At 28.1% G+C, this 15,244-nt stretch overlaps 1 protein-coding gene across 1 annotated transcript in view; it reads right to left on the reverse strand.

The window, feature by feature from the left end:
• LOC148227268 (uncharacterized) overlaps positions 1–15,244 on the reverse strand; it is a 60,277-nt gene that overhangs the window by 42,481 nt on the left and 2,552 nt on the right. The window lies entirely within an intron of this gene.

Here is a 15,244-nt window from a genome sequence, read left to right on the forward strand (position 1 = left end):
AACGATTCCGATCGTCTCGGATGGCGACGAAATGTGTGCGATTGTTTCAAACTGGCTCGTTTGCCAAATTAGCATTTTACCAGAGATGGCACTAATAACGGGCTCACGGTTCAAACTTGAAAGGATTCCAGACACGTTTCGGCTTTTACGTGGCGCGGAGCGCGCTCTTGAGCGAAAACGAATCCGTAACATGTTTATTCAATTGAAACATTAAAATAATACGTAACAATAATTTAAAAATATATATATATATAATCAGACAAATATTTACATATTTAATTTTTGCTTTTTAACTAACAACTATCATAAAAATTAGACTTCCTAGTAGGACAGAAAAGCATTCTGTATCCTGTTAGAAGCTCTTGTTATCTAGTTGGATTCTAAAATGTTTATTCAATGCATTTGGATCTAAAATGATGTAAAATTTTGAATCATAAAATACATCTTATTGGTACATATGTATATATATAGTTGTTCTAGTAAAATACGATTGAGACATTGATCCTGAAATGGACATTTAATTTTAGTGATTCGCTATGCTAGTAAGTAAGTCAAGGACAGTCGATAAATAAAACAAAAATTAACTTGCCAGACAAATGCTTATTTCATTAACTAGTTTATATCACAATGTCACGATCAGAATATCAATACAATATATCAGTTTTACAAAACACAAAAATTAAATAAATGAATGTATATACTTAAAAAAATATTCATTCTTTTAGTTATTTTTGTGAATTACCAATTTAAAATATGAAATATACCAAAAAATATGAATACTTAATTAAAATTTAATTCTATCCCTCTTAATTGATCTATAGGTGTATTTAAACCTATTAAACCATTTAGTTAATAAAAACCACAGTTTAAAAATAAGTATTATTAAAAGTATATAAAAATAAAATATGTTTTTATAGAATTATAAATATTTTTTGTTGTAGCAAATATGCCTAAAGATAAATATATTATAGATATTGAGCACATAAATGATGGTGACTTTCTAGAAAACTATTAAATATATTTTTTTTTTATAATTAATATTTCCAATAAAAGTTTCTCTATAACATTATCTGTCTATTTTCATTAAATATATTATAAATATGACGCTAAAATTTTGGTGTTTCTAGCAAACTAATAAACATTTTATATATTTTTTATCAAATTTACTTCATGTATAAATATGATCAAACTCAAATTCCAAAATATTTTTTTTGCCCTGTAAAAGCTAATCTAATCTGATGATACTACTCTCTTAGAAGAATCTATTTAATAAATTTTCTGAATGTGACACTTTTGTGCCACGTTTCGAAAACTTTTTCTTTCATAATAATAATACTTGAACTAAAAAGAGAATGCCATAATATTTATCTCTTGATAAACTCTTTATAAAAATATTATATAACACATATATTTTTATAAATATAGATTTTTATGTATTACACATTTTTCGAAGTTATTTAGTCGCATTATATTTTATCTATCGCTCAAACTACTTTATAAAAACTTCTAAACATTAAATAACTTCCAAATATGAACGACGAGAACTTATAGCGTCACACTTTTGGTTGTGTCTCTTGACTTTTATGCCCCATAAAAACTTACGAGTTTTAATAACGCACGTGTTTCTTCTTTACTTCATTATAATATATTAAAACTATGCTTATACCCGTTGAAATATCAACCGAAATGTATATTTTAGTATACATTTAAATACAATTTACTAATTTTTTAGTTAAATTATAATATATATTTCTCTCTAAAGGCATCTGTGATCATTTGTGAAGACACGTTAATTATAAATTTAAGTAGGTCAAATTAAAGCAATTAACTAATATATGTGAATACATTTTACATTATAATATTATAACCTTAGACTAAATTGTTAGTTTAAATTGTTCTAGCCATTTGTTAGTATTGATATTTCTCAAAATATTTTAGATACAAATAGAACCATTTCACGAAAACTGCATTGATAATGAGTGATTAATAACTGTTGGTGAAACAATGAACAAATCGTATTTTTTTTATTCCAAAAGAGCTTTTGAAAAATATGTAAAATTCATAGCTATTTGTTAGTATTGTGATTTTGAAAAAAAGAAGCATAGAAAGTAAAATGTCAGGATCTTAATGATGTAAGTTTAAATGTTTCTGTTGTATTAACCAAATTAAGGTCAGGTCTGAAATAGTTTTTTTTTTATGAACATTTGAGTGTTTCTTGTGTCAAGATAGGGGTTGCGCTTATTCAAAAGTCTAAGAAAAATTCATTAAGCGTTTGATGATCAATACATTTTATTACCAATTTTAAGATTTATCAAGTACTACACTAAACGGTATAGTACATACTAAACAATAAAAGTTACGTTCATGACGAATAAATTGTGGAGTTTGAACAATGGCATTTAGAAATTTGCAAACGACAATATTTTGATATAAGCAAAGATTTGTAAAATTTTTGAATATAACAAAATATAAATCATAAACTATCAATTACAAAAAATCTACTTATACCGTTTTATTTAAAGACGCATCAAAAACGCATTGTTCAAACTATCCTTTGTAATTATTGGTCGGTTGCCAAAGAACTAGCTTTTACTAAAAGTAATTATTTCAGAGGTTGAGCTAGACGCTAATTAGCTATAATTCGCATGTCTTTTATTCGTCCAAGTTTCATTGAAGAATCATTATAAAAGCACTCGATAGACATCAAGCATTCATCGCCAATCTAATAATTGACGACCACCCAAATTCGAGTAAAATAAATTATACATATATTTTAGTGAATTATACACAAGTTTTATTAGCTCTTCTGTCATCTAAGTAATTACTCGGTCACTAATTTTTCTAAAATTGCTAATTTCTCATTTCATAAATTATAATAGAAATTAAATATGGTGTTAATAAAGTAATTACTCGCGCGAATTGTTCAAAACGCTAGCAAAATAGTCCTCTAATTAAATTAAAGCCGTCTTTATTTCCGCAACACAATAGAGACGCGCATGCACTAAAACTCCAAAGTTACAATTACACAACAGTTCACGTGCGAAGCTCTCAAGAAATGTATGAAGTAAAAATTAGAGGGATCGCCGCCCGTGCAAAGCAAAAGGAAAATAAAAATAAAAATAGTACTGGAGAGAAAGAGAGAAATTTCCAGCGAGAGAGGGGCTAGTGGCAGAAGCTTTGGAGCCGTTGTGCCCGATGAATGTTTTTTATTGCATGTTCCCAATTACGGACGTCTGTTAATTAGAAGCAACGAGAAAAGCTTCGCCGTGAAGTTTACGTCGCCGATAATGACGTCAAAACGTGCTTGCACTGCACGGGAGGTCTCTACATCAACGGCTTAATAGCCAGCCGTTGAGAGCTATTAATTGCCGCAAAAATACATATATACTGGTTTCAATACATCAAAGAGTTTATAATGGCGGAGCTTTTGATGTCAACAGATTTTAATATATAAAAAAATTAGGACCAAGAAGCTTATGTATCTTAAACTGTGCATTAAGTATTTATATTATACAAACAATCTTTTAAACAAAAATCATATTGTAAAAAAATTGAGAATATAAATATTAGTAATATAGTTTTAAATTATTTTTTTAATTATTTTATTAAGAATTGATTATTTTAACATTTTTTCACGATTTACCATTATTATTGATAGTATATATAAACGATATGACCAGCAGGATAGTCAATGACTAAAACCCGTAAGCACCTGGTTTGAATCCCATATCAACCTATGTTTTTTAATTTATATCATATCTGGAGATCATAATTAGTGATTATTAAATAATTAAAATATCAATAGATCATCACAAATAAGATTTTCCTAGATTTTTTAAATCTTACGGATAAAATTTATCTAGGTTGAACATATGGTGTATACATATTAGAATGCTCTAAAAATGAGCTACTTTAGCTCGTAGAGAATATTTTACATGTACAACAAAAAAAAATATATTAAGTGAAAAAGTAAATGTCAAATTGCAAAATTATACTAAAACTAAATAAAAATTCGTTTTACTGAAATTTCGTCATATTGAATGTAAGGAAAATAATATATTTTTATTTTATTTTTAATTACCATATTAATACAGCATCAAAATAACCTCTTAAAAGATTGACGGATAGTTTTATGTCCATTTTTAATGATACTGTAATGAATACAATAAAATTTGTTAAAAAAACTTTGAGGGTCGGCAAAACACGCCAATTCAAGGACAAACTGAATTCGGAAAAATATTGTGCCAAGTTGTAACGCCATTCTTAAATTCGAAACAAAATATTTCGTTATACTTAGATCATTATTCGTTACAAGGAAAACATTTTGTATGAAAGTTTTTCAGTGCAAATTGAAAATTCGTTATATTGGGAATTTCGGTATTTCAGTATTCGTTACAAAGAGATTTCTCTGTATAATATGATTTCTTTAAATAAGTATAACATTCCTGTGATTTTCTGTTTTTTAACAATAACATCAATTTACATTTAACAATAACATCAATTTAAAATTTTGTGATTTTTTATTAATAGATTTTTAAAATAAAAATATTCATTTTGGAGGGGGGGGGGCAACGTTTTTTTGAGTCCGGCCTTAAGTTGAATCAGATAAATGAATGCGGCCTTTAGAAATTAAAACGTTTCCCACACCTGGTCTAGACCATAGATTCCTAAACTTAATTGACTCATCACCCACTTTTCAACAACAAAATTTTTAATTTATATCCCATATGTTTTTTGAATTTCACTAGAATGCAAAAAAATGCACACTTTTACATAATATTTTCAATAATAATATTGCATACCTTCAAATAAATTAATTTTTTTTCAGCATGGCTTCTACATTATCTCAAAAAAACTGATGAAATCAAAATGTAAACTATACGACAAAATTTCGTTTCATGAAAAAAAGACTGACGACTATTTTTTGTTGTAAAATAAAGAATTTTTAAAATGTAATAAAACCTAATTTTTAGAGACACTACATTTTATTTATTTTAAAATTTAATATACCGCAAGTAGTGGGTCCTTCACAGGAGGGAAATCTCGGGAAATTTTATAATTCATATAATTCTGACTCCCGGGATTTACGTTTTAAAAACTGGGATGAAAAAATATCAGTGATGTATTAACGTCGATAATTTCGTATCGAAGATTTATATATTGATGATATTATTCCTTTATAAATTTTTAATTTTCTCAATAAAAGCTGTCCACATCCTCTGTATTAATTACAAAAATTAAAAACATTTTATAAATCTTAAAAATAATTACCATTTCCGATTTAAAAATTAGCAACTTGGATATACCAAAGGTTTTATGAAACGAAACGGAACGGAATATATATTTATACAATAAAAATCTCACATTTTTACAAAAAATAATAAAAATTATTAAATTACAGCAGATATATTTTTATCCTAGAAACTTACAAATACTTTTAAGTATTATTCCATTGCTTCGAATGGAAGCACTGATGTTAGATATAATTTTACTTTTATCGAGAAATTGACAACAAATTTATTATTCCCAAAAATTAACTTGTGTTATACTCTTAATTTTATTTTAATTTTTCAAAACAGAGAAACTATTAGGCTAAAAGCTACCAATAACTTCGAATGCTTAATCGCCTCAAGATTGGTATTTGGAAATTACGAAACCATTTATATTTCAATTTCGCTTAGTGCGTTCCGACAGAGTGATCTATAATGATCTAATGCGAATCCATCCCCTTTCCGCAATATTTCTAATTAGTGCACGTTAGAATAAATAACGAAACCAAACAGCTTTGTTTGTCGATCCTTTTTGTGCCTCTTTTACCTCTGTCCTCCCCAGGGTTTTGCGGCTAACGAATGTAAGAAATGAAGGTAGCGTGCGTAGTATACAACGCACACTTGTAAATACAAACGAACTCATTTTCCACGAGCGCTTCGTATGAAAAGTTTCATCCATATAATTTTATTTCCTATGTCAATTTGGAATAGAAATGAACACAAGGAAAGTTTATATCATACAAGCGCCGAAAGCAATATAGGGGTAAATCTAGTGAATTAATAATTGTTACGAATAAAGAAAGTAATATTGCTAGATAACAAACTATTTATATTGGTGTATATTATGGTTTAAAAAAATATTTTTGCAGCAGATATAATCTAATGCTAATTTTCAGATTATTTTATTTTTAACAAGATCGTAATTTAACCTACACTTTCGTGAGTATCACAAAATATTTTTTTAAATATATTAATAGTTTATATCAATATACTCGAAACTGCAAAATTGAAACTGTATGAAAAACTAAACAGAAGAAATATACAGTGAAAATTACTATCAACCCTATGCACTTCAATAAACCAGTACATTGGATTGGTACAGCTAAATACCTCAGGAGTACCATTTAAATTAAAGATGACGATATAAAATCTCACGTCAATTTTATTTCTTTTTCTTTATATATTTTACATTTCAAGCTTAAAAATAAAAGTTTATCATTAGTTTTTAATAAATAAAAATACCGGCGAGGGCGCATTTATTGTGATAAAGTGGATTTTACCGGTGACAACATTCAAATCAGGTGAGCATATTTGCTTTCGTTTGCAACAGTTTGCAATTGCCTTTTGATCTCTTTGATGCAGAGCTGTTAAAGTAATGCTAGCTAAATTAATTAAAATTGTGATAAAAATAAAATAATTTTAACTCAGCTTAGTGATATTTAGAGCTTTAATAAATATTACAATTCACCCTGAATTTTTCCATAAAAATTCTTTTAGGTCAAATAGTTTTTCATAATTTATTATAAAACAAGATTGCTTAGAAAAACCGAATAATATTTTAAGTTTACATCAATTGTGTTTAATGAAAAAAATCTAAAAATAAATTATTATATATTATAAATATAAAATATTCAACAATGTAAAAACTTTAATTTTTGGGATTTAAAAAAAATATTAGTAGCTTTTAATAATATTCACCCATATAAATATTATGCATAAATATAACCTTTCTTATAAAAGCTAAACTATCTCGCAAATATACACGCGAAAGATAACCCGTTTTTCCATCAGGCAAAATTTATGATTTATGCTTACCCAATGATTGATAATGATATAAAGTTAAATTAAGTGTGATGTAAACGCATTTATACCCTCACATACATATAAATTTATACATATTCGGGGGGTGGTTTTCGTCTATTTGCGTACGCCCGAGTGGTTCTGATGCACGAATTCGGGGGGTAGGTCTCATGGGATTTTCGGGCCGGTAGATTGATTTTCTGTCCCATAGTGTATGAGAGTATGAGTAAAGTTAAAAAAGCTGCAAATTAACAAAGCAAAAGTAAATAAAATACGGTGTGCTAAAAAGTTTAACTGATTTTAAAATACTCATGAATTGTTAATAAACTCAGTAGAAGCCCTCATTATCAATATATAATAAATAAAACAACCACAAAAAATACTTTAATATTTATTTATATTAAAATGGTATATTTTGTGAAAAATATATCTCTTTTAGTAAAAACTAAATTAATCATAATATTATAAATAAAAATGTTCTAATCAAACTAGTTGAAAATTATTTATTTTTAATTAAATATAAACCATTGTCAACAATATTTATGCTCATAAAAAAAACAATATATTGTATTATTATAATACACAAAAAAAATATATCATAAGTAAGGTAGAAAAACCATTAATAAGAATCGGACCAGCTTATTGTAGCTGACACAAATATCTCAATGTGCAATGCCAGCGTATTAAGGATCCAGATAGCGACAGCCATAAGCAAGTCTAGTGCGGGCATCCTGACTAACGAGCATCAGAAAAGGACGCAATCGTAACTCTCAAAGACTTTTCAAAACTCAAAACAGAAATTTCTCGAGAATAGTTTGATTGTGAACAGTACCTCTTAGCGACATACTTTCTGCGAGAATTCGGTGATTCGTATCTAAACGCAATTAACCAAATATCCATATATAATGATATGGGAAGAACCTTTTCTAAAGTTTTTTGATTAAAAAGAAGTATTTGGTTATTTGTAAATTTCAAATTATAGATTCTGATTTATTAATTCTGCAAACTAAAGTGACATAAAATACACGAATAACTGATGAATTGACAGTGTGAAACGCGTTCCTCATAACAAAGCTGATTATCTTGGAAAAAATATTGCAAACGTCATTTATTTGTAGAAAGAACCTTATTTATAACATCATCACCATAAACAAAAACAAATTGCCAGTTCTCTATTCGTACAATAAAAGTATTATTGGTAAACCATTAGAAGGAAAAAAATGCTGCGACTAATACTTGATAAACTTGACCACGTTACGCAGAACCTAACGAAAACTGCATGTTTCTAATCAAATAAAAGAATCGCGTTTATTTAAATATAAAACTAATAACTACTAGCATTTTTTTATAATCCTACAAGTGAACATCGTGATGATTGATTAAAATCCATCTTGGTCGATTGTATTAGGTATCATTATATTTTTTTTATTGTGAGATACTTTCGCTCATAGAGAAAATCACATATGTATGTATTTAAAAATGTTAGTTGTAGATAAGCACCAAAAATACGTATCTACACATTTGCACACATGTATCATACATAGATATGTAGGTGAAAATACAAAAAATACCACGAATTATTGGCTTGGTGACATTTGCGGCGCGCGTTGTTATCGCGATTTAATTAAAAGCGTATATTTTTTAATTAAAACGTGAACGCGACTCAAACATTCCTGCACTCTTATCCCTTTGCGGCCAGAACATACCGCACTCAATCAATCATTCAAAGGGATCAATACGAGATGGGGTCGTCTCTTGGAAAGGAGACGTGCCACGCTATAAAATTGGGCTTTGTAGACGGCGACGACATTCTTCGATGGACACTGAAGAAATTTAATAGGACGTCTCGGCAATTTAATGGCGGTGCTCTCAGAAGACTACCTTTCCCTTAATATAGAGTTTTTTAATTACTAAAATAAACGTAATACTATTAGGAATTTAACATTAAAAAATTACATATTGTAAGAAATAAAAATTAAAAAAATAAGCAAAATATTAAGTGATGGACGTAGAGCTTTATATTTAAAAAAAATATTTTAATTGATTCTGAGAATGTGCCTTTACATAAACATTAAAATGTATATGTATATAGCTCTTGAGTTTTTAAATCTATTAAAATAACAATATTTGTTATTACTACCGTTTTAATACAGTATATTCAATATCTTACGTCTTAACATACAAAAGGATAAAATGGGACAAAAGGATTTCAATAGACTTCAGCGCAAATGTTTTCTATTTATATTTTATCGCTTGCGGCGAAATTGTATTCCTGAATTAAATATAAATAAAAAAATAAATTTCAATAATCCGTTACCTATGAAATATAAAATCAAAATATGTTCTCACATATATTTTTGGTTGTTAGCATTAAAAATATTTTTTGCCTACACATCGTTTTTCTCCCCATCTATACGTTTTCTTTATTTTTTCTACTTTATCTTGATTCAGCATTATTCGCATCCTTTGTCGCCATATTTTGCATAATTATATTTTTCAGCGTTTGTACATTGCTTTTTTCTTGTTTGATACAAATCACTTGCGAAATCGTACTATTTAATGCTCTCTTTCTTTTTATCGCTCGTTCCATGAACAATCACAATATTGAATTCGCTTCTCCAATATAATGGACCACTTTATGCGATTCCATCGCGGACTCAAATTCGCGTTTGCTCTTTGAACATTCTTTGCGAATTCGATCTCTGAGGCCTCAATTATCTCGAACAAAATTCCAACGAGCTTTAATAATAGATAAGCTTTTAATACTACATTAAAAATCAATATTTAGACGAATTTTAATCGGTGTCACACAATGGATCATTTTTTTTAATGTTATATTTAATTAAAATGCATTATTGTTGGTAAAATGAAATTTTCAACGTCAGTGGTATTTAGCGTAATTATGTATGTATGCAAATTGTTCGGAATAAAATATTTTACATTTGAGGTTACCACTCTGTAATTACTGAAAGCTGTTACCATCAGATCCCAACTACAAGATATTAGTCAAAGGGTAAAGTTGCATAGACATGTTTAGCTTTACCTAAAATGTAAATCACAATAGTAATAAAATTATATATTTCTTATTCGTTGTATGACATATAAAAAAAATCGCGCTTTGTTCCTAAATATAGTATTTAAGTACCTACATTATTATTTAAAAAGGTTTAATTCAAAAGAGATGTTTACCTTTTTTATTTATGTAAATAAAGTGGAAAAAATTAGAAGAGATAGTATTTTTTATGGGTTTTTTTGTTACTATATACAATATGTAAATATAATCATAAAAAGTTGTTAAATAAACGTTTTTGATAATCCTAATAATATATTATCTTACAAATGTTTGACTTTAATAATTATTCAAATATTATAGACTTGGCAATAAATCATATTAACCGATATTAAGATTACTTAAATCTACCTTTCCATGTAATTTAAATTTTTATCTACACCAGGAGGTAAAATTCCTTTAAACATATTTAGTACTTTCATCCTTTAGCTTTTTTCGTAACATATGACATTTCAAATCTCGATGGTTAGTCGCTTGTACCGTATTGTTAAAAAGGGTTTTACACATAAGTCCCTCGCGTATAACCCTATTCAATATCCACAAAAGAGGTCCTTAATCACGCTAAAACCGTTCACGGACACGACTGGATGAAGATTGTCACAGCTAGATGACACCCGCATCATAGCACCAGTTACTAAGTACACACGTAAAACAAATTCAAGCGTAAAACTGTCGAAGTTACTCAATCTTTACAAGTTGCATGTAAGTTGATAGTATTACGAATTCTGCTGAACTATAGATGTATGCAAATCACTAGTTATTAAAATTCTATAGATTCCAACCTAATTAAAAAAATATTGGATGTAATACTGATTTTAATTTAAATCGATTATTAAAAAAATGCATTTTTATACGATTAACTAATATGGCGCTTTATTATATTTTTGAGAATGATATTGAATAATGTATGAAGTATAGTATGCGGATATGTTTATCGTTAGATGTAAGCGGCAGAGGATGATATCAAAGATTTAGCCTTTATTGCACCTTCAGTGCTAAAGCAAGGTTCATTGGTCGCAATGACCATGATCCAGAGTTACGACGACAGAAGCGATTCTAATGTCAGCGTGCGCTGCTGTTGATTTAAATTATGAGAATCTTATTATTAAAGTGTTTCCAAGGTAATAATGCTAATTAAACGTTTATTTTTATATTGAAGGCAAAGTTATTTAGTTTAATAATTAAATTTAACAGTTGCGAAACATTTATTTTCTGTTCAAACCCAAACCTAACCTAATGAAAGCTCTAAAACTAATTATAGATTTAGAAGTTTTATTAGCTCAATTTCAAAATACAAACTCAAAATACAAATTCATCTCTCAGGGGAAAATAAGCGGAAGAATAAATACAGACATCGCATCTCACATATAGCTCTATAGTTTGCCTGCATTTCGATATTACACTATGTTTTAAAAATATGATAGCTATCTTTACCGATATTACTATGGACTTCTAATATAAGAGGGCTGATCAAAGTATATTCAAATCGAATTTTGATTAATAAGAGAGCGCAAAAAACAATTATCACTTCTCAGAAGGCAAAAATTTACGTCAAAAGCAATAAAATCGTGCCGTCGCAGTGCCTTCTGAGAAGTGATAATTGTTTTGGTCAAAATTCGGTTTAGATGTAGACTCAGTCGTAATATTGTTACAAAAAGTCTTTATATAAACGCTTGATAATCGAGTGTTTACAGCAATGACACAATTTTATTGCTTTCTAAAAATCAATATTAGATTTTTTATTTATAGTTGGAAAAACATGCAAATAAAATCATAAATGGTTTTAGTAGCACCCCTATATTTTCGTCACGAACCTCCACTGTCTCTATGGCTTACACAACTACAACTCTTCGTTTATTATATTGCGTAATTTAAACATAATTAAAATTATTTAGTATTTTTTTACATTAGTAATGTAATATTTGTGTATCTTTTGTTAAAAACCGCTTTTATTTATTTGTAAATGATAAAAAAAAACAAATACTGTGACGATAATGCGTGACAAAACCCATTATCATTATTATTGTTGTTAATCTAATGCTGTAACTATTACGACCATATGAGTAAAATATTGAAATATTAAAAATACTAAATATGACCTACAATTGTAAATACTCTACTGAATTATATTGCATGAAATAGATGACTGCATCATTTAAATAAACTAAATGTTGCAATAATAAAAAGCTCTGATTCGGTTAATCTGTGACATCTGGGAATACGACAAGCTGCTTAAGGATTATTTAGGCGAAAATAAAAATACGCTGTCCATTTCTCTCCTTTGGGAAAACGCTGCGTTATAATCCATTCTCTAGTAAGTTTACTGTATACTGTTGCTGTTACCTAATATGTCGCCTAGCATCTGCTGATAGGTGACGACACACTAAGGATAAGAAAAACTACTAAGTACACAAATCCCATGAAAACTTTAATACATGTTTAAAAACGTGCCTCTGGCTACTTTAATGGAAATAGTTGCGGGGGCGAAACGGACAAATTGAGACAGATTAACAATCACAAACGGAATTATACAAAGTTTTGCGAGTACAAACGCTAGTATAGCATCCGACCTTTTCCAGGGCGCACAAGTGCAAAGTCACTGTTTTTCTTTTACAACTGAAAGTTTGATTAGAAAACTTGGAAAAGCAAAGCGCGGCCGGCGCAGGTGAATCAATAAGCCGGTGCAACTCTTTAAACGGAACGCGCGCCAGGACGATCCGGAACGCGCGCGCCCACCGGCCGGAACGTACACGTGTCTCTGCGTGGGCACGCGTGTGTATGTGTGTACGATCGTCCGATAACCGCGCCCGTAATCTCACCCCGAATTGGGAGAAAATTACCTGAGGAGAAAGTTTGCGAATTGCCTGCCTAGTTTCTTGCCAAACGTCGTAAATATAGTTTATCATTTAATCAGTGGGGTTTTGTCGAGTTTTCGAATATTTCCGAAGGGGTGGTTATATACTTTTTTAAAAGTACGTATATATCTTGTTGATTTGTAGCTTTGCTTCAAAATGTTCTTAGTACCGTGGAATTAAACTTTTGTAGCAAAATACTCATTAAATATATTTTTTTAATTTGAACAAAAATATATTATATAAAATGTTTGACGTATTTCATTATTGTAAATTTTGTAGGAAGGATAATAAAAATGTGTAGTTGATATTAATACGTTAAAATAAAATAAGAGCACAATTTTCTAGATGAATATTCTTGATAATAGTATAATATCTCCTAGTTTTTCACAGACTTTTTAGAATATTCAAGGCCATCTGTGAATATTTTTTTGCCAAATGTATTTATTGAAATAAATATTTACAAATCGTATGAATTTCTTGATACAGAATTTGTGAAAATTAATATAGTAATTTTAATATCTAGGTTCTACACTATTGGTAAACCAAATATCTTTAAAAATATATTTTTTAGAAACATATTTTTTCAAACAAAAATTTGATTTAAAATCAGTTTGCTAATCTGCCTAAATTTGCTTATTCCTTAATATGATATTGCTGACTGCTTCTTTGCTTAACTAATTAGTTAAGATATACTTATCAATGTTTTTAATATATCTCTTAAAAAATGTGTACTAAACAAAAAATAATCCCATATTCAGATTTAATAATGTTCTAGGTTTGGAAAAAAATATGTGTTCAACTTAAACATTATATATTGAAGTTTCAATGCAATGGTTGAAAATGAAATATATCGAGTGTTGCTTTAGGTTTTTTAAAAACTTAAGAGAAATGTACTAGGAAGAAATACATTCTTTTACATCTCCTAATTAGACAAATGAGATGCGTAAGACATCATAACACATTTTTAGAATAATTTATTTAATTTGCATTTATTTTCTAATAGATAATTCAAGATAAAAAAACCAGATATTTTTTAGATAATAATATTTACTTCAGATACATATTTAGATTGCTGTAGCAGATGCATTAAAAATAAAATCATAAATTTAATATCACATCTAGTTTTTTTGAAAAAAATCGAGAATTTCTTGAACAATTTGAAGGTCTATCTAAAATTATCATACCATGTTTTTTTAATGAAAAATAAATTTTTAACAATATTATTAAATTGTTTACCATTGCAATTTTTAAAACAAGTGGTGGTTTTATGTCGCTATATTCACAACTGCATTCACAGCAGGTAGTTAATCAAAAGATATGCATTACAATCTCTGAAAACTTTGTTTAAAAATAAAAGTTTTATGACCGACCTAGGAATTATGATTAATAAACATTTTGTTTAGACTATTTCAAACAATTTCTTGTCAACATAATAAGAATGCAATGATCATATTTAATAAGTATTTGGCAAGGAATAATTCACCGGCTAAATAAAACAATGTTGTCAATATTTTTATGTAAATGTAAAGTAAATCATATTAAAAGATGTAGGTTGTTTTTGATAAACATGCCAAAAATATCATGTAATAGAAAGTGACCATTAATTGAACATGTATTGAATATTTAAGTATTGACTAAAATATTCAATAAAAAACATGCATAAATATTGACCCAAGATATTGGAAATAAGATAAGTAAAAAAAAATTACATATATAAATACATACTGTATATTACGTGTATATGTAAAAAATTCTCGAGTATTCTCGAGATCTATTTATCTAAAAAAAATAAGATTTCAATTAATACCTTTAATATAATGTACAGGCATTAACCCTTTATGGCTTTTATAGAAGTCATCAAGAAAATTGTCAGTACTGATTGGGCACTTGAAGGTGCCATAAACCCTTGAGCCTAATAATATGGTTATTTAGTATAATTTAAGACTGTAAATCACTTTAATTTATTAAACCATAATATCTTGTAAAATATGCCATGAATAGGTGCCCACTTCATATTAACAAATTTCGAAATGGCGCGTAGTGAAAGGGTTAATATGATTCGCCGTGAAAAGGTTCATTTTGACCCAAATTTCTGTAATCAAAATCAGTAAAAATATTTTCTATACACAATGCTATAAACTTGAATAATATAAATAATTACATATATTTTCTTCATATATCAAAATTTCTGAAAAAATTTTGGATCTTTTTCTCATTTTTCGAGAAATATGAAAAAAAAATTAGAACAC

This window comes from Plectrocnemia conspersa, unplaced genomic scaffold, assembly GCF_051122295.1.
Source record: "Plectrocnemia conspersa isolate PC_06_02 unplaced genomic scaffold, ASM5112229v1 ptg000013l, whole genome shotgun sequence".
In the NCBI taxonomy this organism is placed as follows: domain Eukaryota; kingdom Metazoa; phylum Arthropoda; class Insecta; order Trichoptera; family Polycentropodidae; genus Plectrocnemia; species Plectrocnemia conspersa.